Source organism: Macrobrachium rosenbergii, chromosome 48, assembly GCF_040412425.1.
Source record: "Macrobrachium rosenbergii isolate ZJJX-2024 chromosome 48, ASM4041242v1, whole genome shotgun sequence".
NCBI classification, from domain to species: Eukaryota; Metazoa; Arthropoda; class Malacostraca; order Decapoda; family Palaemonidae; genus Macrobrachium; species Macrobrachium rosenbergii.
Window position 1 is genome coordinate 8,628,002 of NC_089788.1, and position 25,000 is coordinate 8,653,001.

Consider the following 25,000-nt stretch of genomic DNA (forward strand, 5'->3'; position numbering starts at 1 on the left):
CGCTCCAAGAGGAAAAGCCTGGTTCGATCCCAGACTGGTCCCATCGGCAGACGGATAGTCAGACGAAGGTGATTTGGGCAGCAACCGCATCCCAGAAAATTTGCCAATGTAGTTCCTGTAGGATATTCTCTCTCTCTCTCTCTCTCTCTCTCTCTCTCTCTCTTAAATTTTGTTTAGGCAGGTCTTTTATGAGGACCTTAGCGGAGGTCTTTCCTGGAAGACCAAACCTCAACAGCTTCCTCCTTCATTTGAGTGGCGCATCTGGTGCCACTGAGAAATGTTCTCAGAATGTATTTCTTCACTACTCTGGGAAGAGAGAGAGAGAGAGAGAGAGAGAGAGAGAGAGAGAGAGAGAGAGAGAGAGAGAGAGAGAGAGAGAGAGAGATGAAGCGAGGAAGACGAACGTCTATCGGCGCATTAAATATTACTAAGAAAAAAAATATATATATATTATTATCATATACATTATATACACACACACACACACACATATATATATATATATATATATATATATATATATATATATATATATATATATATATATATATATATAATGAATATATGTATCTGAATGTCTATCTAGAGAAGTTCAGATGTCACTGTTGCTTTTAAAATTACACCGAGGAACAACTTTCTGGTTATTTATTACTTTTGTCTCGGGGCTCCATTAATCATCAATATAACATAATTTATCTTTATCACTCTCATATTACTAACATCGCCTCCAAACTAAGATATTTTTCACGTAAGTCAATACAAAATATGGCTCTCTGAAATCCATAATGTAATACCGTGAGTTCCATTGGGAAATAATTTATGCACAGATTTAAGAGGCGTCTGAACGGGAAGAAAACAAAAGGGTGTTAATGTTCAGGGGCAATACGACAACCAAGGAATGTTAAGTCTCCGAAGTTTCTTTGGCGCAATGGAGTTTTCTGTACAGCGTATAATCAAGGCCACCGAAAACAGATCTACCTTTCGGTGGTCTCGGTATAATGCTGTATGAGCCGCGCCCCATGAAACTTTCAGCCACAGCCCGGTGGTGGCCTGTCTTATAGCGTTTCCAGACGCACGATCATGGCTAGCTTTAACCTTAAATAAAATGAAAACTACTGAAGCCTAGAGGGCTGAAATTAGGTATGCTTGACGATTGGAGGGTCGGTGATCAACATATCAATTTGCAGCTCTCTTGCCTCAGTAGGTTTTAAGATCTGAGGGCGGACAGAAAAAGTGTGGACGGACACACAAAGCCGGCACAATAGTTTTCTTTTACAGACAAATAAAAATAGAATTTACATGGCGTTTATGGCCTTTGATCTCTGACGCCAAGTTATTTTATCGATTGATCAATTTTCACCAATTTACATCAGGGAAGTTTCAGTTAATTCCATTACGTTTCCCGGTTATTTGAAGGTGAAAATCTCATATATGACAAAGGCAAAAATTAGTAAGAGACAATAATTCATTTTTACCTTCAACAGCATTTACTGGTCATGTTTACGGGACACGCAATCTTTATTATCAATATTATTATTTAAGTCATACCGCCAAAAATGGCCGTAATATATGTTACAAACGGGAAAAATAAATAAATGGACACGCACTAAATATACTATATTTAGAGTATTATAATTATTAATCCATTCATGTTGTTTTCCAGCTGGGAACCTCCTCGACATCCATCTCATAGGAAGAACAAAGACTTGCAGAGAGTAACGGTAAGGATGAATATAATAAATTGATTAATAACGTTACAATATGACTAACCATAGATGGTTGAGATCACACCCATCACAACTATATGTCCGATAAGAAATGCAAATTCTTCAGGAATTTTAAAACTATCTGGTTGAAGCAGTATTGTAATTGCCAGGAGATGTAGATGTTTGTACAGGAGGTGTCTAGATGCTGATCAACAGTCCGTCCTGTATACTTTGGTAAAGCAAGAATTAAAAAAAAAAAATCTCGAGAAATCTCTAGAGAGAAATTAATTAAAAAATTTTTCCATTTTTTAGCTAATTTATTCAAATTACGTATCTGTCCTCGACGTCGAACTTTCCTGAGATACGGTCCATTGCGTTTTTATTTCAAAGCAGAATTATCAACTCACATGGGGCAGAAACTTGGGCACTTAAGAGGAGGAAAGAGGAGGGACTGTTGGAAAGAACCGAGATGAGGATGGTGAGCTGATTCCTGGAATATCACTACTGGAAAGGAGGGAGAGTCAGGATATAAGAAGAATGTGTGGTATATGTAACGTAAAGGAGAAGGCTAAGGAAGCATGTCTGAGATACTATGGCCCTGTATTAAGAAGAGAGGAGGTGGAACCAATCAAGAGAGCTAAGAACATGCCAGTGATGGGGAGGAGGAGAAGGAGTTGAGGGGGGGGGGGTGGCATCAGAGGATCAGATGGATGGATGTGGCGAGGAGAGATAAGAGTGAGGTGGGACTGGGCTAGGATGATGTAAGGAATACAAATAGAAGGAGAAAGTTAACTCACGCGGCCGACCCTGCTATACAGTGGGACTAATAAGGTCGCAATAAGAAAAATTATAAATTCATACATCTAAAAAATTCAGCTTCCATCTCCATATGCTTTTCTGCTCAGATACTTTTCGAACATCAGAGCCTTCTGTCACGGAGGGGCCAGGAAAAAAAAAAGGGGGAATACTGTCAAAAGAATCCGTCAGTCAATCTGTCAACGAGAATATCTACGTCCCCTTTCACCTCGAAAGCTATTTTTTTCTGTCACTTGGCCCTCATAACTTCAGGCCAGAACTTCTATGAGTTTTCAACGAAGGCAAAAGATCTTTCTTATAGAATTCGCCCGCATAGCACCAATTCGTCAACAGTAACCACTCTCCGGGGGTGGGAGGAGGGGCAAGCACCCTCCCCTACAGTACCCCCAGACACAAGGAGGAATCCATGGCGCCGTTATATCTCCCGATTTTGCGATCCTTACTTGAAGGGCTTCTGAAGTTAAGGCAGGAGGAATGGTTTTAGTGGCCGCATGAAAGGAGCGAGAGAAAATATTACAGTTATTCGTGTTCGAATCTCGTTCTGGGAGATACTGATAAACAGACAGGTAGATAGATATAGATAGATAGATAGATAGACAGATATAATAAAGATAGACAGAGAGATAGATAGACAGGTATAATAAAGAATGTCCACATTTTAAAAAAATTCCACTGTAAGGAAAATTGTGGCCAGAGAGGAAAGCCGATTATAAACGAAGGATGTGTGTAAATTCAGAGAGAGAGAGAGAGAGAGAGAGAGAGAGAGAGAGAGAGAGAGAGAGAGAGAGAGAGAGAGAGAATGTTGCACCATCTCCACGGTAAGAGAATACTATGGAATAAAGCCGGTTGCAACCTAGATAAGTACATTAATTTGGGAGAGAGAGAGAGAGAGAGAGAGAGAGAGAGAGAGAGAGAGAGAGAGAGAGAGAGAACCACTTTCATCTTCCATGGTCAACCACATGGGCGAGCAAAGCGAATAGTTTATGTCCGCCGGGTTGCATGGCTGGATTGCCACGGTGGGGTTGGTGGGACCCAGGGTTGGTGGATCCCCGGGGGTGGAAGAACCCGGGGTTGATGTGCCCGGGGGTGGAAGAACCCCGGGGTTGCAGGGAACTGGATTTGTTCAGGACGGCTGTGCAAAAAAAGGTGTCAGGAAGCCAACGTGTTCGATGAGAGAGAGAGAGAGAGAGAGAGAGAGAGAGAGAGAGAGAGAGAGAGATTCTCGTTCAAGTCACGTTCATTTCCTCTCTCACTCTCTCTCCTTCGTTATAAAAAAACAAGCTCACTCAAAACCTATACTAACTCACAACCTACTTACAACATTACAACCTGTGTCCTTGAATAACAGTAATTTATTAGTATACACTTAAATGTTAAAAATGACAACGCTGGTAATGTAAGAGAGTCAAGGCGTTGAGTCCCGACTCATGGGACGTTACGTTGGGTCCCGAATCAGGGACCAGAGAAGTATTTAATACAGTCATTCTGCGTACTCATATACAGCGGAGAGAGAGAGAGAGAGAGAGAGAGAGAGAGAGAGAGAGAGAGAGAGAGAGAGAGAGAGAGAGAGAGAGAGAGAACTACTACAGGGCAGATGACATGTGTATAAGGGCAGTTTATATACTGTATATATATACAGTATATATATATTATATATATATATATATATATATATATATATATATATATATATATATAATTATATATGTATACATATATATATATATATATATATCTATTACTGTATGTATACATATATGCATACATAAAACATACATACATACATATATAAACGCTGCTTTATACAGACGGGTAATTATTAGATTTTGTAAGCAAGGTAAAAACACAGTAATACTCGACTGCAATGAATCCCACCTGTGCACATGACTATCAATCTCTCTCTCTCTCTCTCTCTCTCTCTCTCTCTCTCTCTCTCTCTCTCTCTCTCTACGTATCAGCAAACCAGTCGAGGAAAATCAGTGTGGAAGTGTTCCAGTATGATCCAGTTTTGGCTTAAGCAGCGATTTACGTACATATCGTTAGTTGGTTTTTGTGTATCGTACCTGGTGTGTGTGTGAGAGAGAGAGAGAGAGAGAGAGAGAGAGAGAGAGAGAGAGAGAGAGATCATATTATCATTATTATACAGAAGATGAACCCTATTCATATGGAATAAGCCATGATTTGTAATTCGAGCTTCCAAAGAACAATGGTGTTCATTGAAAGAAGAAACGGAAGGTAAGGGGAAATACAGAAAGAAGAGATCACTTATTAAAAAAAATTAATTAACAAGTAAGTAAATAAATAGATATAAATATAAGTAAATTATAAAACACAACAAGAATCGTATTAGGGTAGTACTGAATTGCATCTTCGTTTGAACTTTAGAAGCTCCAATTGCCCATCCTCACAGAGACTGGTTCACAGTCCAGCGGGGTGAGGAATAAAGGACCTCTGGAACTGAGAAGTTCGACAGCGAGGTACATTTACTTCATGTTGGTGGTGCTGCTTCCACAAATGTGTTTGCTCTTGGCAGGAAAAAGGGGGATAGGGGTCAATTGTGAATATGAAAAATATGTTAAAATACAACATGAAAAAGTTCTTCATTGAAGGGGTGGGTAGAGCTCTCGGCTAGCACGCTGTTGGCCCAGCGTTCGACTCTCAGGCAGGCTAATAAAAATTAGAATTCATTTCTGGTTAGAGAAATTCATTTCTCGTCATAAGCTGTAGGTCCCGTTGCTAGGTAACCAGTTGGTTCTTAACCAGGTAAAATAAATCTAATCCTTCGGGCCAGCCCTCTCTAGGAGAGCTGTTAATCAGCTCAGTGGTCTGGTTAAACTAAGATATACTTAACATGAAAAATAGACAAACGAGACCATCCGCCGATGGTCCAAGTCCTCAATGTTAATATTAGGAAACAAAAACCTACCACCTCGAGATATATCTCTGGCAGAGGCAGACATCCACACCGGAAACAGTATTCTAGTAAAGGAAGCACAAATGACCTTAAACAGGTTGCGCTGACTTTATCACTCTTATAAATATATGAGGCCTTAAGTACCTTTCGTGCGGCATTTGCTGACACTTTCATTAGATGTTTCTCAAGAGTTAGGTGTGAGTCTAAAGTTACACCTAGAACAGTTAAAGCTTCCGACTCATTCAGCAAAGTCCCATCCACCTGAAGGGAAGGATGGGGTGAAAAAGCTGTAGGAGGTCTGCTAATCAATAGTTCAGTCTTATACGCCACCGACTACACTCACTGATCCGGTCCATGAGAAATGTATCGTCGGCATACCGAACAGTCTTGTTTTCCAGGCCAACAACCATATCACTTGTACATACTAAAAAGAAGCGGACCAAAGCACTACCCTGTGGAACTCCAGGCACAATAGGTCGTGGTTCGCTAAAGATCCCATCAACAGCAACCAGCTGCTGTCTAACTATAGGGAAATCTTGAAGAAAACCTAAAAAAAATCCACCCACTCCAAGATTCTGAAGCATATAAATAAGTGCCTTCTGCTTTACTAAATCGAAAATAGCACGACAATCTATTTGAATTACTCTTCACTTAAAAACCCTTATCAAGGTTTTTCTTGCAAAGGGCATGTAAAACCAAAAGGAACATCGAAGGTACCTAACTGCTTCCCATGTGCATATTGACTATCGGCTAACAATCCTTTAGATTCCACATACTTATATGATGGCTTAAAAATAAGTTTTCCTGTAACTTTGGAGAGCACGGGGAAAATAGAAATTGGCCTGTCGTTACTGCAGTCTGTAGATGTGACATTCTTTGGAACAGGTACTGTATGACTAAACTTGCGCTCATCCGCAAAGATACTACGTCGACGAAAAAATCTATAGAATCTACTAATCTTGGAGACAACATACTAGAAACCTTTTTAAAAAACAAAGGGAAGAGACCATCAGGATCTTCTCCGCCCCAGCTAAAAAGATTATTAAGAATTTTCTTAATATCCCTAGGGTGAAATGCAAATTTTGTAAGGATAGGTTCGGGATGACAAGTATCAGGGAGAGGGACATCCTCAGCTGACTTCTTAGCTTCAAAAGCTCGATAAACCAGTTCAGGCTTTTCCTTAAGGCAAGTAACCAATCCACCACCATCTGTCAGTAGTGGTGGAATGGAAGAAGGGCATGACCCAAAGATAGATGATGCTAATTTGGTCCACCACAGATGAGGCTGAGTGATCATTCAAGTTTCGTATTTAAGGAAGTATTGTCATTTCTCTCGGCTATATCGTACAATGAATGAACAACGAGAGGGCCTAGACGAGGTAATCCTGACCCCATTCATAAGATTCTCTCTCTCTCTCTCTCTCACATCCAAAATAAACGAGAAATTAAATCATATAAAGAGTCCTGTATATTCTTGGTTATTTTGCGATAAAATTCTCTCTCTCTCTCTCTCTCTCTCTCTCTCTCTCTCTCTCTCTCATATCCATAATAAGCGGGAAATTAAAATCATATAAGGAGTCCTGTATATTCTTCGTTATTTTGCGATAAAATTCTCTCTCTCTCTCTCTCTCTCTCTCTCTCTCTCTCTCTCTCTCTCACACACACACACACACACATCCAAAATAGACGAGAAATATCTATTAACAGCCCTGAGTATTCTTGGCTATTTTGCGAAAGAATCTCTCTCTCTCTCTCTCTTTCTCTCTCTCTCTCTCTCTCTCTTTCTCTCTCTCTCTCTCTCTCTCATATCCAAAATAAACGAGAAATTAAATCATATAGAGTCCTGTTAATTCTTGGTTATTTTGCAATAAAATTTTCTCTCTCTCTCTCTCTCTCACATCCAAAATAAACGAGAAATTGTACCTTTTAACAGCCCTGATTATTCTTGGTTATTTTGCCAAAGAATTTCTCTCTCTCTCTCACACACACAGCCCCATCGCCAGTTAATCTCCTTCATTAGAGGGACCAGAGAGGAATCCCGCCTCTTGGCATCCATTACGTGACCATTTTCAGAACGGATGTGAGTCCTCTAAGGCACTCCCGTCCTGCCTGAGTTTATCTTTACGCAGCTAGATAAATAGAATTGAAGTTGAGACTGAATAAATAAAGGAGGTGTGAGAGAGAGAGAGAGAGAGAGAGAGAGAGAGAGAGAGAGAGAGAGAGAGAGAGAGAGAGAGAGGTACTGTTAATTTTTTTACTTAATATTTGTGCGTGTATATATAAATACCTATAAATAAGTTAAGTATATCTTAGTTTAACCAGACCACTGAGCTGGTCGACAGCTCTCCTAGGGCTGGCCCGAAGGATTAGATTTATTTTACGTGGATAAGAACCAATTGGTTACCTAGCAACGGGACCTACAGTTTATTGTGGAATCCGAACCACATTATAACGAGAAATGAATTTCTATCACCAGAAATAAATTCCTCTTATTCTTCATTGGCCGGTCGGAGATTCGAACTCGCGACCAGCAGAGTGCTAGCTGAGAACGGAACCCACTCTCCCAACGAGGAACTATATATACCTATAAATATATACAGTATATGTATAAGTAAATATCTATCTATCTATCTATCTATATATATATATATATATATATATATATATATATATATATATATACATATATATATTTTATTAAACAAAGCGTAATGGGCATTTTATGAAAGACATAGAGAGAAAGAGAGAGAGTTAATGTCATGTTTATTATATAGTGTTTGCTTATATATATGACTTATTAAACAAAGCGTAATGTGCATTATATGAGAGAGAGAGAGAGAGAGAGAGAGAGAGAGAGAGAGAGAGAGAGAGAGAATAAAAATTCAGAGAGAGAGAATAAAAATTCAGTAATTTTGACTGATTCACAGCACCTGCTATAAATTTGTAGTTTAAAATAACAGCACCAACAAAATTATAAAAATAATAAATTCTTAAAAACTGCTACTTCAGAAAGTAATAATGGTAGATCACGCCCAATATCAGCATTAAAAAAAAGCCAGATATAAAAAAGGTAATAATATTCGGGACCAAACTTAAAAAAATAATAGTCCTAATAACGGCAAATAATACCTATATAAGAATAACACGTAAAAAATACATTTGCCATGAAAGCAATACTAAGAGTGACTAATTTCAAGAAAGCTATCGGGGAAATAACCGGTATTTTCCTGCTTAAAGAAAAAATCCCAACAAAATAAAAGAATTTTGATAGTTCATTCGCCTCACACACAGAGATTAAATCTCACAAATTTCGAGATACATGTATTTTCAATACATTTACCAATAGGAGACATTTTCTGTATGTATGTATGTATGTGTGTATATATATATATATATATATATATATATATATATATATATATATATATATATATATATATATATATATATATCTTAACCTAATATATCTGACAACTTTCCTCAAAAGGATATGACGTGGGTGAAGTCCCTCCAAGGGAACAAACCAGAATTTCTAAAAACCTCTCCAGTCCGATCGACTGGGATGCAACGCAGTGTCCCAGATGCGTCCTCTCTCTCTCTCTCTCTCTCTCTCTCTCTCTCTCTCTCTCTCTCTCTCTCTCTCTCTCTCTCTCTCACACGATCCGGAGAGATTGACAGTCAGCCATGTGCATAACCACGCTTCGAAAACAATTATCGTTGGTTTGTTTACGTCTTGCGCCTGAATGGAATCCAGTACACGTGAATGTACTTACACACACCTGTACATGTATGTGCCCGTGTATTCGTTAGGAGAGAGAGAGAGAGAGAGAGAGAGAGAGAGAGAGAGAGAGAGAGAGAGAGAGATCCGCATTTTCAAATATATGATTATAAAAAGAAATTCGACGTTTAGTACATTTCATACAAAAACTGAAATTTGCAAGGGACCATTCTTAAGAAAATACACATTGACACAAATTTCTTTTCAATACTCAGAGGTTATTGCAATTAATTCTCTGCTCCTTCGTTAAATGGTAATCGTATAAAATAATCTATTAAGCGATTATTATTATTATTACAATATCCAGTTTCGTCTTGCAAATGTATTTTGTATTACTTATTTTATCTGCAGAGACAATGCATACCATTATTATTATTATTATTATTATTATTATTATTCCCTTCTCCTACAACACACGTTAATCATATAATTATTATTATTAATATGATTATTACAATATCCAGTTTCGTCTTGCAAATGTATTTTGTATCACTGTACTTATTGTATCTGCTGAGACAATGAATACCATTACTATTATTATTATTATTATTATTAATATAAATACCCATGACAGTTACGCTGTCTTCAACAGCTTTATTTATTCATCCATGCGACAATACGCTCTCTCGCTTGCTTAGTAAGTATACAAACTTCATTCACGTTTCATCGCAGTCCACATTTTTCCTTGGCAACACTCACTGGAACAGCTGTACTCTGCGGACATGCCAGTACAGAATCTCAGGAATTCACTCGAGGATAATGTGTACGGAGCGGTTTGTTTTCTTTTAAAACACCTCCGCGAGAATCTATGTAGGTCGTTTATTACCCTCTGCTGACGCACAAATTTTATCGACTGACAGCCTCAAGATTCTGCCCCCACCCGCCGCCTCCCATCCCCCCCTCTCTCATATCCAAAATAAACGAGAATTTATATCTATTAAGAGCCCTGTGTATTCTTGGTTATTTTGCGAGAAAATTCTCTCTCTCTCTCTCTCTCTCTCTCTCTCTCTCTCTCTCTCTCTCTCTCTCTCTCACCCAAAATAAATGAGAAATTACATCATATAAAAAGTCCTGTACATTCTTGGTTATTTCACGATAAAATCTCTCTCTCTCTCTCTCTCTCTCTCTCTCTCTCTCTCTCTCTCTCTCTCTCTCTCTCTCTCTCTCTCTCTCTCATATCCGAAATAAACGAGAAATTAAATTATATAAGGAGTCCTGTATATTCTTGGTTATTTTGCGATAAAATCTCTCTCTCTCTCTCATATCCGAAATAAACGAGAAAATTAAATTATATAAAGAGCCCTGTATATTCTTGGTTATTTTGTGATAAAATCTCTCTCTCTCTCTCTCTCTCTCTCTCTCTCTCTCTCTCTCTCTCTCTCTCTCTCTCTCTCTCTCTCTCTCTCATATTCAAAATAAACGAGAAATTAAATCATATAAAGAGCATTGTATATTCTTGATTATATTGCGAAAAAATTTCTCTCTCTCTCTCTCTCTCTCTCTCTCTCTCTCTCTCTCTCTCTCTCTCTCTCTCTCTCTCTCTCGTATTACACGTGGTAGTGTTCACGGCTCAGAACTGAGCAGACCTGTTTTTGCTCCCAAGACGACTGTATTTGACGCAAGTAGTATTGACTGTTAAGGGCTGGAGCTGAGAGAGAGAGAGAGAGAGAGAGAGAGAGAAGAGAGAGAGAGAGAGAGAGAAGAGAGACTGACCTCTTCTAAATGTATACCATCGTATCGTTACTTTAAACAGGAGGGCCTCGACTAAATAACCTCTCTCTCTCTCTCTCTCTCTCTCTCTCTCTCTCTCTCTCTCTCTCTCTCTCTCTCTCTCTCTCTCCGGGTTATCTCATGTCGAGGAGGGTGCAATTTGACATTGCATGTCCTAATTCGCTTCCGCCTGATCATCTGTTTGCGATTTTATCTGTTTTCCCAGAAACAGGTGAGGAAGTGAGGGCTTCTGGTCGGCCGAAACACTCGCCCAGGTTGACGATAGACTAAAGGGCTAAGGAAAGACTTGATTTGAGGAGGCGGAAAAAAATAAAAACGTTAAGGAACGGCTGATGGTGTCGGTTCAGGGTAATGGATTTTGCTGTGAACGTGCCAATTCAGAAAGCATGGTTGATAATGATATTAACACACGGTTGTTTTAGTTAGGGGGAGGGGAATAATAATAATAATAATAATAATAATAATAATAATAATAATAATAATAATAATAATAATAATAATAATAATAATAATAATAATAATAATAATACGAGGGAAGTATACCTCTTTTAAACAAGTTCCATTGAAAAGAATCACCGTTGAAGAAAGAAAAGTAATAAGAAGAATTGGAGACTTTGTATAACATCATTTCAGCTGAAGATGCCCTTCTTTTCAACGGAATAATAATAATAATAATAATAATAATAATAATAATAATAATAATAATAATAATAATAATCTCTGCAGATAAAATAAATATAAAATTGAGAAGCAAGACAAAAAACTATAGTGATTCAACAACAAAAACAACAAAAACAATAATAATATCTTATCGTATCGCCTTCGGCTATACAATAATAATAATAATAATAATAATAATAATAATAATAATAATAATAATAATAATAATAATAATATGCAATCTATGGCAGCAACATTTCCTTTATATTTCCGCTTATTAATTATTCAAAATTAACTAAAATGTCAATGAGGGCGGCACAGGAATCTAGAGCACTTTCCCCCCACAGAGAACGGAAACTGTTATTCATATTAATCTCTTGACGGAATATTGAACAAGAAATAAATATCTTTATAAATAGTCTCTCTCTCTCTCTCTCTCTCTCTCTCTCTCTCTCTCTCTCTCTCTCTCTCTCTGTCACTAGTTCACTGAAACTGAATTTCGTTTGCACACTAATACCAATAATTATTCCATTTCTTTTAACAGGCAAAGTAATGAACAAACAGTTTCTATAAATATGCATACAAACATACATACATATGTATATACTAAATATACTATATATATTATTATCCTGTAACAGTTGTAAGCACCGTTAACCATTCTGACTTATATTTATGTTAGTCTTGAAGTCAAATCTAGACGTATGTCCGGTATGTGTTTCTCTTAAACAGATTAGTCAATAAAGTTCTCCGGAAGAGGCCTTACATTGTGGAGTATATCGAGATATTTTATCTTCGTGACGGGAGAAAGAATACAACTAAATACTATATGTGTGTGTGCATATACATAGTATATATATATATATATATATATATATATATATATATATATATATATATATATATATATATATAAGAAAAGGAGCCTATAAAAACGCCAAAATGTAGAAAGTTAATACTATATTTCAGAGAACAACTGTCTCCTCTTCAGGCACACACACATTTTTATATATATATATATATATATATATATATATATATATATATATATATATATATATATATATATATATATATATATGACAAATTACTAAACATATCCAAACGATAAACGACCAATGATAAAAAAGAAATACAGGTAACACAGCAATAAAGCAAAGGGGAATATCTCAACTTTAGAATCACACCCCTTACTACAGTGCAACATCCGAACACACTGACATTCGATATTCCACAGTTTCAAAGTATAGATCCGTAAACATTACAATGAAATATTCCACAGTTTCAAATTAGGAAGATGAATGAATGTCCCTGGCACTAGGGAGCAGGACATCTTTGGACTCCAACAGAATTTGGAATCGTATTCTTGCAAAAACAAAAACAAATTGTCATGTAAAATCTTCTGGGATGCAACTGCTCAAACTAAAATCAAGTTGCAGCTTGGGGCAATAAGAAAAGCTGCATATTATGAACAATTTCATTTTGTTAGCATGTAAAATATGTCTATTTATGAAATATATTTTAAAAGAGAGTAAGAATATCGAAGGAAATGAACTGAAATATGGGTGTACCCTGTGCAATTCAAATTATACTCATTCACAGAGAAACCATGACTGATTATAAAATGTAAATTCACTTCAGCGAAAAAGAGGGGGTGGGGGTGGGGACAGTGACGCTCTAAATCATAAACACCATTGTAAGAGGCGAGGTAATCAACATTTCGAGCAATCATGTGTACATACGCACATGCATACATACATACATCAATTTACTTTACTTATTTATGATTTTACTTTTCTTTTAATGTCTGAATGTGTGTGTGTGTGTGTGTGTGTGTGTGTGTGTGTGTGTGTGTGTGTGTGTGTGTGTGTGTGTGTGTGTGTGTGTGTGAGAGAGAGAGAGAGAGAGAGAGAGAGAGAGAGAGAGAGAGAGAGAGAGAGAGAGAGATTCTCTCACAAAAAAATGATGAATACACGGGGCTTTTTTATATATTGAATTTCTCGATCATTTTATTGATATGAGAGAGAGAGAGAGAGAGAGAGAGAGAGAGAGAGAGAGAGAGAGAGAGAGAGAGAGAGAGAGAGATTCTCTCACAAAACAAAGAAAAGATAAATACACGGGGCTTTTTTACATATTGAATTTCTTGTTCATTTTATTGATATGAGAGAGAGAGAGAGAGAGAGAGAGAGAGAGAGAGAGAGAGAGAGAGAGAGAGAGAGAGATTCTCTCACAAAATAATGATGACTGCACAGGACTTTTTAAATATACTGAATTTCTCGTCCATTTTATTGACATGAGAGAGAGAGAGAGAGAGAGAGAGAGAGAGAGAGAGAGAGAGAGAGAGAGGATAAACGAAGGCAATAAAAGTGAAAGGACGACTGCCCTTGAACTTTACAAAATACATTGGCAAACAACAATGAGCAATGACGAATAGTCTCTGGGTGAAGAAGCGACCTATATTCCTCGGTTATTATTATTATTATATTATTATTATTACTAATAGTAGTAGTAGTAGTAGTAGTAGTAGTAGTAGTAGTAGTAGTAGTTGTAGTTGTAGTAGTTCATCAAGGACATTCAAGATCAATCAGCAATAATTATGTTCGTAGCTTTAAGTTGATTTTAAGACAAAAATTATATTCACGTAGCGAACTTACGTCCGAACAGTTCATTTACTATAATGATGCATACAAAAACATTCATGTGCATCTCTCTCTCCCCTCCCTCTCTCTCTCTCTCTCTCTCTCTCTCTCTCTCTCTCTCTCTCTCTCTCTCTCTCTCTCTCTCTCTCTATATATATATATATATATATATATATATATATATATATATATATATATATATACTTATATTATACATATATATGCATATGTAAATATATATATATATATATATATATATATATATATATATATATTTATTTATATATATATATATATATATATATATATATATATATATATATATATATATATATATAACATCTATATGCCCTTTACATAATAGGAGGTGCCTCTGGAGACGAGAAAAAAAAACAGTAGTCACTGCCACATTAATATTTTTAATTACTGGATCATGAATAAACCCAGTGCAGAAAAATCCCCTATATATATATATATATATATATATATATATATATATATATATATATATATATATATGGTTGGTTTCCACCAATTTTAAAAGTTATCTTAAAAGATAACAAGAAATTAAAATATACTAAATGATTTTAAAAAAAAAACAAAAACGTTTTCAATAACACTTAATCCTGTGTTCTTATTACTAAACGATTAAAAAAATATTCTGTTCACATTGTGCACACTGTCCACTATGAATCCAAAAGCGTTTTATGAAGCCGATCGTGCCTTTAATAAGAAATATTTTAGACTACTCTTGGGCAGTGCCGGGCATTCTGCTCGAATTATTTGATGTAAGTATATAGTATACTGTACAATATCGGTAAGGATAAATTCAATATATTATATAATATCGTCAAGGAAAATTTCAATATATTATATAATATTGTTAATGATAAATTCAACATATCGCTAAGGATAAATTCGTTACACACGATAAAGAAACGTGTACGCAAAACTGATAATTAGCGATATAAAAAAAAACATCTAAATAATCATAAAATCTTATTTGGACAGGAAGTTCTATTTTTCCCACAGAACATCTTTGACTGCAATCTCACGGCCCGAGAAGATGAAAGGGAGAGGATATCATTATACCCAGACAGTCCGAACTGCTCCATTAACTTGAGAGAACTTACACAAAATCCTTAATTAACTGAGGTCGCTTCACTGGGCTAGCTCTTCCGCTGACCAATGCTGACCAAGAGAAGCGAGGAAGCCACTGGGAACACAGACTTGAATTTCGCTTCCTGTTCGGGGAAGGTAGTACTCTGGTTATGGTCAAGGGGGTTGTGGTGGGAGAGAACGAAGGTACAATAGCTAGGAATCTCATTAACTACAACAGGCGTGGTTAGGTTTGCATAGTTAACCATCTGGCATGTCTTTCATGCCTCTTCCAGCACAGACTTCTGAACTGGAGGCATTTTGGAAGGGGCAGCTTACAGACTCAGAGTAGTAGGATGTCGGGGCGGTGTTGGGTGGGGGTGAGGACGAGAAACAAGCTTTCGAAGGGCGTGGCCTGAAGGTTAGATTAGGTAGCTAGACAAAGGTGCGATCGTCCTTTGCCGTCGTGTTGGAGTTATGATGAACAGGCGTTAGTACCACTCGGGAAGCAATTTGAAATGGGTACATGATGAAATTTTTTTTTGTTTTTTTGTCTACTGAATAGGCTCGAGTTTTCTTATCATACTTTAGCAGCACGAATGGGATTGATTAGTCTCCTTGCAAACAGATGTTTCGCCGTTTATTAGACTGAAATTGGGGGTCTAAGGGAGAATACTGATGGAAAACCGACTTCGCTGGTTTAAGTTAACTATTGGCCACTAGCCTCCAAATCCATCATGCTAAAAAATGATGTTGCTACAGTCAGAATTTTAATTATTATATAATTAGTTTCAATTATTTGTAATTGACCAGAATGGTAATGGTATACTGTTAATAATATAATAATAATAATAATAGTATATGAGAGACTCACTTCATCATATCTGTGCTTCATAACCCTTTGCTGACGCCTCTCTCTCTCTCTCTCTCTCTCTCTCTCTCTCTCAAGGCTAATTATTGTAATGTATTCTATTGTCTTTAAATAAACCAAAACGTCTGATCCCTAATCTTTTTATCAACAATAATGAAAGTAAAATAATATCGAAGTCTGAATAGAGACTTCGATAATAATGACTAACGGCAATGTCAATCCTAATCGATCTTGAGTGGCAAGGAAGTAATTTGCTAAGCTAACGGTTCTCCTTTATGGACCCGTACTCTACAGAGTGCGTGCGCATTCAACATGCAATTGCATACTTTACATACTTAGCTACTAACACACGTGTAATGTATGTATATATGTATATATACATATATGTATGTATGTATATATATACAGTATATATATATATATATATATATATATATATATATTATATATATATAATGTATTTATGTATTATATATAAATATAATGCATCTATATAGAAAGATAGATAGATAGATAGATAGATAGATAGATAGATAGACACATAAACCACGCAGCATCAATGTTAATAATCACTAATTAGCCAACGAAACAATAAAATATGCTGTAGACAATATGGAGCAAAGCATTATTTTTCTCGCCATTCTGTTGCGCTGAAATTGCATGTAATTTATTTCACACAGAACTGATGTCAGTTCATCTTCGTAAGGGGATGTGGTGCCGTCAGTGCACGTCACGAGGTGCACCGTAGGCATTACTAAAGGGTGTTTAAACTTTCCCACTGACCCATATTTGCATCGAAATTTTTGTCTTTTATTTTACTGCCATTCCCTCTTCCTAACTTCTTTCATGCAGTCCAGCACCTCTAACAGTTATTTTTACTGCAAACGTGGCGTTTTCTACCAAGACCATCTTTAGATCCATGTATTTCTTCTCGCTTATTTTCTAGATCTCTTTATTTGGCTATCCAACCACTCTAACTCTCTTCACTCTTCTCACTGTCTTGAATGCTGAATTGCCGAAAGTGTCCCAGTGCTTGGCCTGACAGCCAGAATTTCCCAAATCATCAATCAACATAATGCCAGTGCAAACACTCCAGTGATAATGTCTTAACGAGCCACTTTCCCCGAAAAACCAGACTGAGGTCTCTCCTCTGCTACTGCTCCCACTGGCTGCTGCTGCTGCAACATCTCGCCCAGGGGCCAGACATGACTGCCCAATTGAAGCCAGTTAAGAGGAGGAAATATCTATATTACACAGCAGTTGCCAAGAGACCCACGAAGCATGCGACCGAACATTCCCTCGTCTGAAAAACGTGCGCAGCCGTTTTGCTTATCGGGATTCTGAAGAAAGTTTTACGTCCATCCCTAGACCCGTCTTGAGCAATGGCAGGGTTCGTGAAATTGACGGATATTACGAAAATGCCGTCAAGAAATGATGGCTTGAGAGTAAATTACTATACTGTCTGTTTCATGACATACTAGAGAGTTAAGATACGGTCTGACGTTTCAGGTTATCAGCACAGTTTGAGGAGAGGAACTGTCGCTAAGAAACTACCAATTTCGTGAAAAACTTTTGTATAATAAAACTCCGAAATTTTATGAATAATTCGTATTATTTATAAAGAATAAAAACAAAGACTTTCGAACACCTGAACCGTAAACTCTGAGGAGGAACACCGTTCAGGTGTTCGAAAGTCTTTGTTTTTATCTTTTATAAATGATACAAATTATCCGTAAAATTGAGGAGCTTTATTAAACAAAAATAACTGTTTATGAGAATACCGTAACGAATATAAAAGCATGAGTAAATGACACATAGTTCATAACAATGCAAGTTACGACACCATGCTTCAAGATATTGGCAAAGTTAATAAACAACGATGGATGTTTCGAAAAAAAAAAAAAAAATTACATGCAACTTTCCAGAATAGTTCGATCAGTTCATCTAATATTAGCAGAATTTAGGCAACTGACGAAAGTCTGAAAACAAAAACTTGCAAAATAAATAAAACGCCATACACTAATGTTTTAAGAAAAATTTATGGACAATTTTTGGAAACGGGAAAGAAGCCAGAGCTACCTGTTGCTAACCTAATCATCATTGCGATTGGCTTAAGCTATTATGCATTTGCAAAATTTATGAATATTAAACATAGTTACATCAGTGAAAACTTTATGTAAGTTAGAATCACGAAGTTTAACTTTGTTTTGGTTACCCAGAATTAGTTATATATTAGCTTAGTTTGTAAATCTCTCTCTCTCTCTCTCTCTCTCTCTCTCTCTCTCTCTCTCTCTCTCTCTCTCTCTCTATATATATATATATATATATATATATATATATATATATATATATATATATATATATATATATATATATATATATATATATATATATATATATATAATTTATATACACATACATACATACACAATGTATAGTATAAGAATGAATTAACCTGCAGTTCAATTTTAAATTTTCATTCCGATATCGACGTTTTCAACATAAATTTATACTAACACAAACTGGTAAAGATATCAGCATAGTTTAAGACTTACCGAAAAACTGACAATAACACGAAAATTAATTATCATAATAATAATAATAATAATAATAATAATAATAATAATAATAATAATAATAATAATAATAAAAATAAAAATAATAATAATAATAATAATAATTATTATTATTATTATTATTATTATTATTATTATTATTATTATACAGAACAACTTTACTTTTTCCACTCAACAACCTACGTGTTTGACCTTTTCAAAAGGTACAAAAATGATGAATTAACTGAGCAGTGTGAGCTAGTGTTGTCTACCAATGCCAAACACAATACTTAAATGAAATTGATTTATGTTCAAAGGATTATTTTTTTTATGATTTCGTCTCACTACTGAACAATGGAATGTCCAATACTGTCAGTTAAAGTTGCAGGTACTGCCATAACAATACTAATTTAAAAAAAAAAAAACGCAATGTGTATTACAAAGACACGAATTCATCACGTAAAAAAACCCCTGGTTATTCAGAAAGGTTATGACGATACAAACTCACATTCACACTTTTCTCGTTATTTCCGCCTCGCCCTTAGACACAGAGAGAGAGAGAGAGAGAGAGAGAGAGAGAGAGAGAGAGAGAGAGAGAGAGAGAGAGAGAGAGAGAATATCTCTAGCTCCTCAACAAGGCCACTGTTTGCCCGTGGCCACTTCCTCATCTTGTGAAGGAACAACTTCGCTGTGACGTAAACTGAATTAGGTTCCTTTATGAAATTTCCCCGCGAGCTGCGTGTGTGACGTCACAAGCAAGCGTGCTCGCGAGCGCGCGCACTCACACACGCATAAAAACGGGGATGTAATGCCCCAGCTTACTTATGAATTCAAGAGGTGATAAGAACGTGATTACCACTAGAAAACCAGTTGTACTGTCTTAAAATTTATATATATATATTTATATATTTTATATATATATATATATATATATATATATATATATATATATATATATATATATATATTTATATATATATATATATATATATATATATTATATAATATATATGTACTGTATGTATATGTAATTTATATATGCTGTATATATAATATATATATAATAAAATTTTTTTAAACTAGGACTTGATGATATGTTTCATATTATATACATACTGTATACACACACACACACATATATATATATATATATATATATATATATATATATATATATATATATATATATATATATATATATATATATATATATATATACATATATACATAAACGCACACAAACACACACTACATATAGTGTACATTTGTCTATATTTATATATACATAATACAGAAGTTTATAAATCGACCCCTAAAATACCTGAATCTGAAAAATTTGTGCACTTTCCAGCAGGCTCTCTCTCTCTCTCTCTCTCTCTCTCTCTCTCTCTCTCTCTCTCTCTCTCAGCCACAACGACAGCATCCCCAGGTTCACTGACGCAACAACAGAACTTGTTTGACCGGCTATGCTCTGTCAGCCCTTCTTCCGTCACACGCACCCACCTGAATGCCTTACCTCCCACCGCTGTCAACAAAAACATAAACAAAAAACAAATGCACCAAAATAAAAGCAAAACCAGATAACTCCTATTCGACTGGGAATTTGCCCTGCTTCTTCTGTCGAGAATAACTGAGAAGGACAACACACCCCATAACCTGTTTCTACATTATTGCTACATCTTACCGAGTGCCCAGTCTTGCATCTCTCTCTCTCTCTCTCCTGTTTCTATGGCACTGCTACATTCAGTATGCAAACAGTAACCCCCTTCTACTGTACATCTTACTAGATGGCCATTCTTCTCTCTATCTCTCTCTCTCTGGTCGTTCGTTCACATCACTAACGGGCGGGAAGTTCCCAAGAGAGTTACTGAGGTCCACCGTCATTCCCGCTTCCCTTCTTCAGTCTTGCTGTCCAGCCTTTCTAACCAATATTTCTTCGTGCAACTGTAAATTCTTGTACTTCATTTTTTTAGATTTTAATTTGCTGTCCATCCACTCCAACTCCCTCCTGTTACTGTCTCGAGCGAAGATATCAGAGAAGAGAGAATAGGAAGCTACCTATGGACTGAAGAGAATGGTGGATGTTTAGTGACTCTCAGTTACTGACCGCTGTCATTGCGACGTCAATCGATCGTACCCAACCACTGAATCAATTAATGAGCGGACGAGTCCATATTGGAATGGAAAGGAATAAAATACAGAATTTAGGCCAAAGGACAAGCGCTGGGACCTATGAGGTCATCCAGCGCTGAAACGGAAATTGGGAGTAGAAACGTTTGAAGGTGTAACAGGAGGAAAACCTCGCAGCTGCACTATGAAACAAATGTTACGAGAGGTTGGATAGCAAGATGGAAGAAAGAAGCGTATATGAATGGAGGTACAGTAAAAGAATGAAAGAGGTTGCAGCTAGGGGCCGAAGGGAAGCTACAAAGACCATTAAGTAATGCCTACAGTACTCCGCGTGTGGTGCACCGACAGCTTTAATCCCCTACAGGGCCGAGTCCATGTTGGCCTTCCGGGAACAATAAAAAAAAAAAAAACCTGAGTATTCTTCAGTATTCGACGGACGTCAATGACGAGGCCACTTCAAAGGCCGCGTCGACGTTACCTACACATTTTTCCGGCGTCAAGTGATCGTATTCGATCAATCAGTATGCAAATAAATTCATGTCTTTAGAAATATCTGACTTTCAATGTCGGGTCCTCAGCCTGCCTGAAACTTTTTACAAGGGATTTCAATGTTTCTGTTTGAGTTGATAAAATGTACGCTTATTTGTTTTACTTATTAGTTTTCTGTACAGGAAGACTATCGTGCCCGCTTTGTCTGTCCGTCCGCACTTTATTCTGTCCGCACTTTTTTTTGTTCCCCCTCAGATCTTAAAAACCACTGAGGCTAGAAGGCTGCAAATTAGTATGTTGATCACCCAACCTCCAATCATCAAACATACCAATTGCAGGCCCCCTTGCTTCAGTAGTTTTTATTTTATTCAAGGTTAAAGTTAGCCATAATCGTGCTTCTGGCACCGATATAGGATAGGCCACCACCTGGACGCGGTTAAAGTTTCATGGGGCCGATAGATAAATCTATTTTCGGCGGCTTTGATTCTATGCTGTAGCGGCTGTACAGAAAACTCGACTGCGCCGAAGAATCATCGGCGCATTTTTTTCTTGTTTTTAATTGTTATCTATTCTTGCGTTTAACTGTTTTGTTTGTACTTTTTTCTATTTCTATTTTTATCTTTAATCTCTGAAAATTTCTATCCCAAGAAGCTTCTATAACGATCTAATGACATCAGCCTCTTCCGCATGAACTAAGTTCGTATTCTGAATAATAATAATAATAATAATAATAATAATAATAATAATAATATTCTGGGCAAGATATTATCGTCACATATTTTTGTTCCATACATTTATTTATATCAGTGACTCGATACCAGGGGTCAACAACATTCTACACTGCAACTTTCGATATGTCAGCAAAATAAACAATTTTAAAATACGAGATGTTATTATTATTATTATTATTATTATTATTATTATTATTATTATTATTATTATTATTATTATTTCCTTCTATGAATCTGAGAGGTGATTTTTCACCGGTGTCTATATTATTATTATTATTATTATTATTATTATTATTATTATTATTATTATTATTATTACTACTCTATTGCTATTTAATGACACCTATTTGTGCCTGATTGCATAATATTTTCAACAACATTTTCCTAATATGACATAACGAAAATTCTTCTACGACAAATGAGAGGAAAAAAACAACAATAATAAAAAAAAGGAATAAGTCATGATATAGATGTTTCGAATGCCCTTGCAATATGCTCATTAGCCTACTGACAGCGAGGTGACAGCTGCACGATGATGATGAAGATGACGATAACAGTGACAAGATGATTACGGTGATGTGCCGCGGATGGTGAACGATGGGAATAATGGTGACGTACAGTAAATTCTTGGGATGGGAGCAATGAATGGTAATGGTGACAAGTTTCAAGATCATGATAGTATAGGCGATCAGTGGTAAGGGAAATTACAAATGTTCACGTCAACACAGTTTAAGCGATTATGTCGCTGGGATGAATTTGAAGCTAGTGATTAGATGCGTACATACATACATACAAACACACATATATGTATATATAAATATACAAATATGTATATACATATGTATGTATATATACATCCACACACATATATAATTTTATATATATATATATATATATATATATATATATATATATATATATATATATATATATATACAATGTGTGCGTCATGAATAAGAAATGTGATTATTACACTGACATACCAAAAACTGAAGAAGACTGCAATGAACTAACGAGTGAAATCACTGTATTTCAAGTGGAATTAGTAAGAAACGAGCTTAAAACATGGAAAGCACTGGACCATGATGGCATCACAAAGTGGCCCTAATTGAAAGTGGCAGCTGTAGATGAGATAACACACTTGTTAGTCGTAATGGATACATTCAGTAGACTCATCCTCAATAACCTGGAGAAAGAAATAGCTAAAATGCTCAGGGGTGAACGAACTGGTTTACAAAATGCAGTTGCACATATCAGATATTTGTGTCAATATCTTGTGCTGCAGTGAATGGAATTCAAGAATCCCCCTCCGATGACTTTAGTGATCAATGAGAAATAATAGGACAGAGTCTACGGGTTTACTATTTGATAGCAACAAAGGATTGGACATTGTCTACGGATCAACATTACGTTAAGTCTTATGTCACTACGGTAATCTCATCAGTCACGTGAAAGTAATTAAAACTATTCATGAACGAAACAAAAGCAAAGTTAATATTGACTGAATGGAATATATAGCGTAAGCCAAAGGCCAAGCGCTGGGACTTATGAGGTCATTCAGCGCTGGAATATTGATTGAGTCTTGTCAAGTCAAATAGACAATAGTTAGTGGGTTCCGCAGGGGAACGTTAGTTACCTTTGTTGTTTTTAATAATGAAAAAAGTGGCTGGAGATGCAAGAGATGTTTCATATAGGATTAGCAATAGAAATTGGACTCTTAAAATATGTAGATGACACTGCATTAAACAGCAAAATGCCACAAGATTCAAAGACCTTGTTGAAAAGAATGCATCATATATCTAGAGAGATGGGACGTAAGAAAAACCTATGAAGAACAGAAATAATGAGGACAAAGTATACAGAAAGGGCTGAGTCTTTTCAACAATATCCAGTGACAGTTCTTTTGACTTGGAGTTACTGAAAGACTAAAAAAAAAAAAAAAAAAAAAAAAAAAAAAAAAAAAATACAAAGGAAAATCAAACAATGGGAAGGCTGAATGAGATTTGGAAATCATATAGAATGAATTGTATACGAAAGTATAATAATACATTATTCTAGTACGATCTGCCTTGCTATGCGGACATGAGTCATGGCCTGACAATGAAAGTATATTTTAAAGATTTTGTCGTTTTGAAAACTAAGCTTTTAGGAGAAAATCATTTAACAGATGGCAAGATAAATTTAGAAATGATACCACGGGGGAAAATTAAGTACGTGAGTGTTAGCTGAAGACCCAGACCTATTTAGAAGAGAACTATGAGAAAGAAGGCTGTAGAGAATTGCAGTTTTGTGGAAGATAAAGCACCATTGCATTTCTCTCTCTCTCTCTCTCTCTCTCTCTCTCTCTCTCTCTCTCTCTCTCTCTCTCTCTCTCATATATATATATATATATATATATATATATATATATATATATATATATATATATATATATATATATATATATATAAATAATATAATATATATATGTATATATATACATATATATACATATATGCATACATATATATGTACACATATACATACATATTTTCATATATGTTACCGAAGGGGAATTTTTTAGTTGATGACGAACTTATTATCAAATAAAAAATTCCCCTTCGGTAACACATATGAAAATATATTATTTCCGAGGTAGAGCGAATTGGATATTAAAGGACGTTTGTAGCTTACTGATTGAATATGAACCACGGTGATGTGATAAAAGTCATAAATACATATATATACATACATACACACCTACATACATATATATATAAATATATATATATATATATATATATATATATATATATATATATATATATATATATATATATATATATATATATACACACAGTATATATATACATACACATCATCATTATTCTTTAATTACTCTTA

The 25,000-nt window shown here is 35.7% G+C and overlaps 2 protein-coding genes across 2 annotated transcripts in view; one reads left to right on the plus strand and one right to left on the minus strand.

The window, feature by feature from the left end:
* LOC136831244 (tetratricopeptide repeat protein 1-like) overlaps positions 1-25,000 on the minus strand; it is a 234,660-nt gene that overhangs the window by 73,200 nt on the left and 136,460 nt on the right. The window lies entirely within an intron of this gene.
* Positions 1-25,000, plus strand: part of LOC136831235 (transient receptor potential channel pyrexia-like) — a 92,695-nt gene that overhangs the window by 45,221 nt on the left and 22,474 nt on the right. Inside the window, exon 2 of the mRNA XM_067091271.1 lies at positions 1,664-1,721. The gene's annotated coding sequence lies outside the window, so the exon portion shown is untranslated. The remainder of the gene's footprint in view (positions 1-1,663; positions 1,722-25,000) is intronic.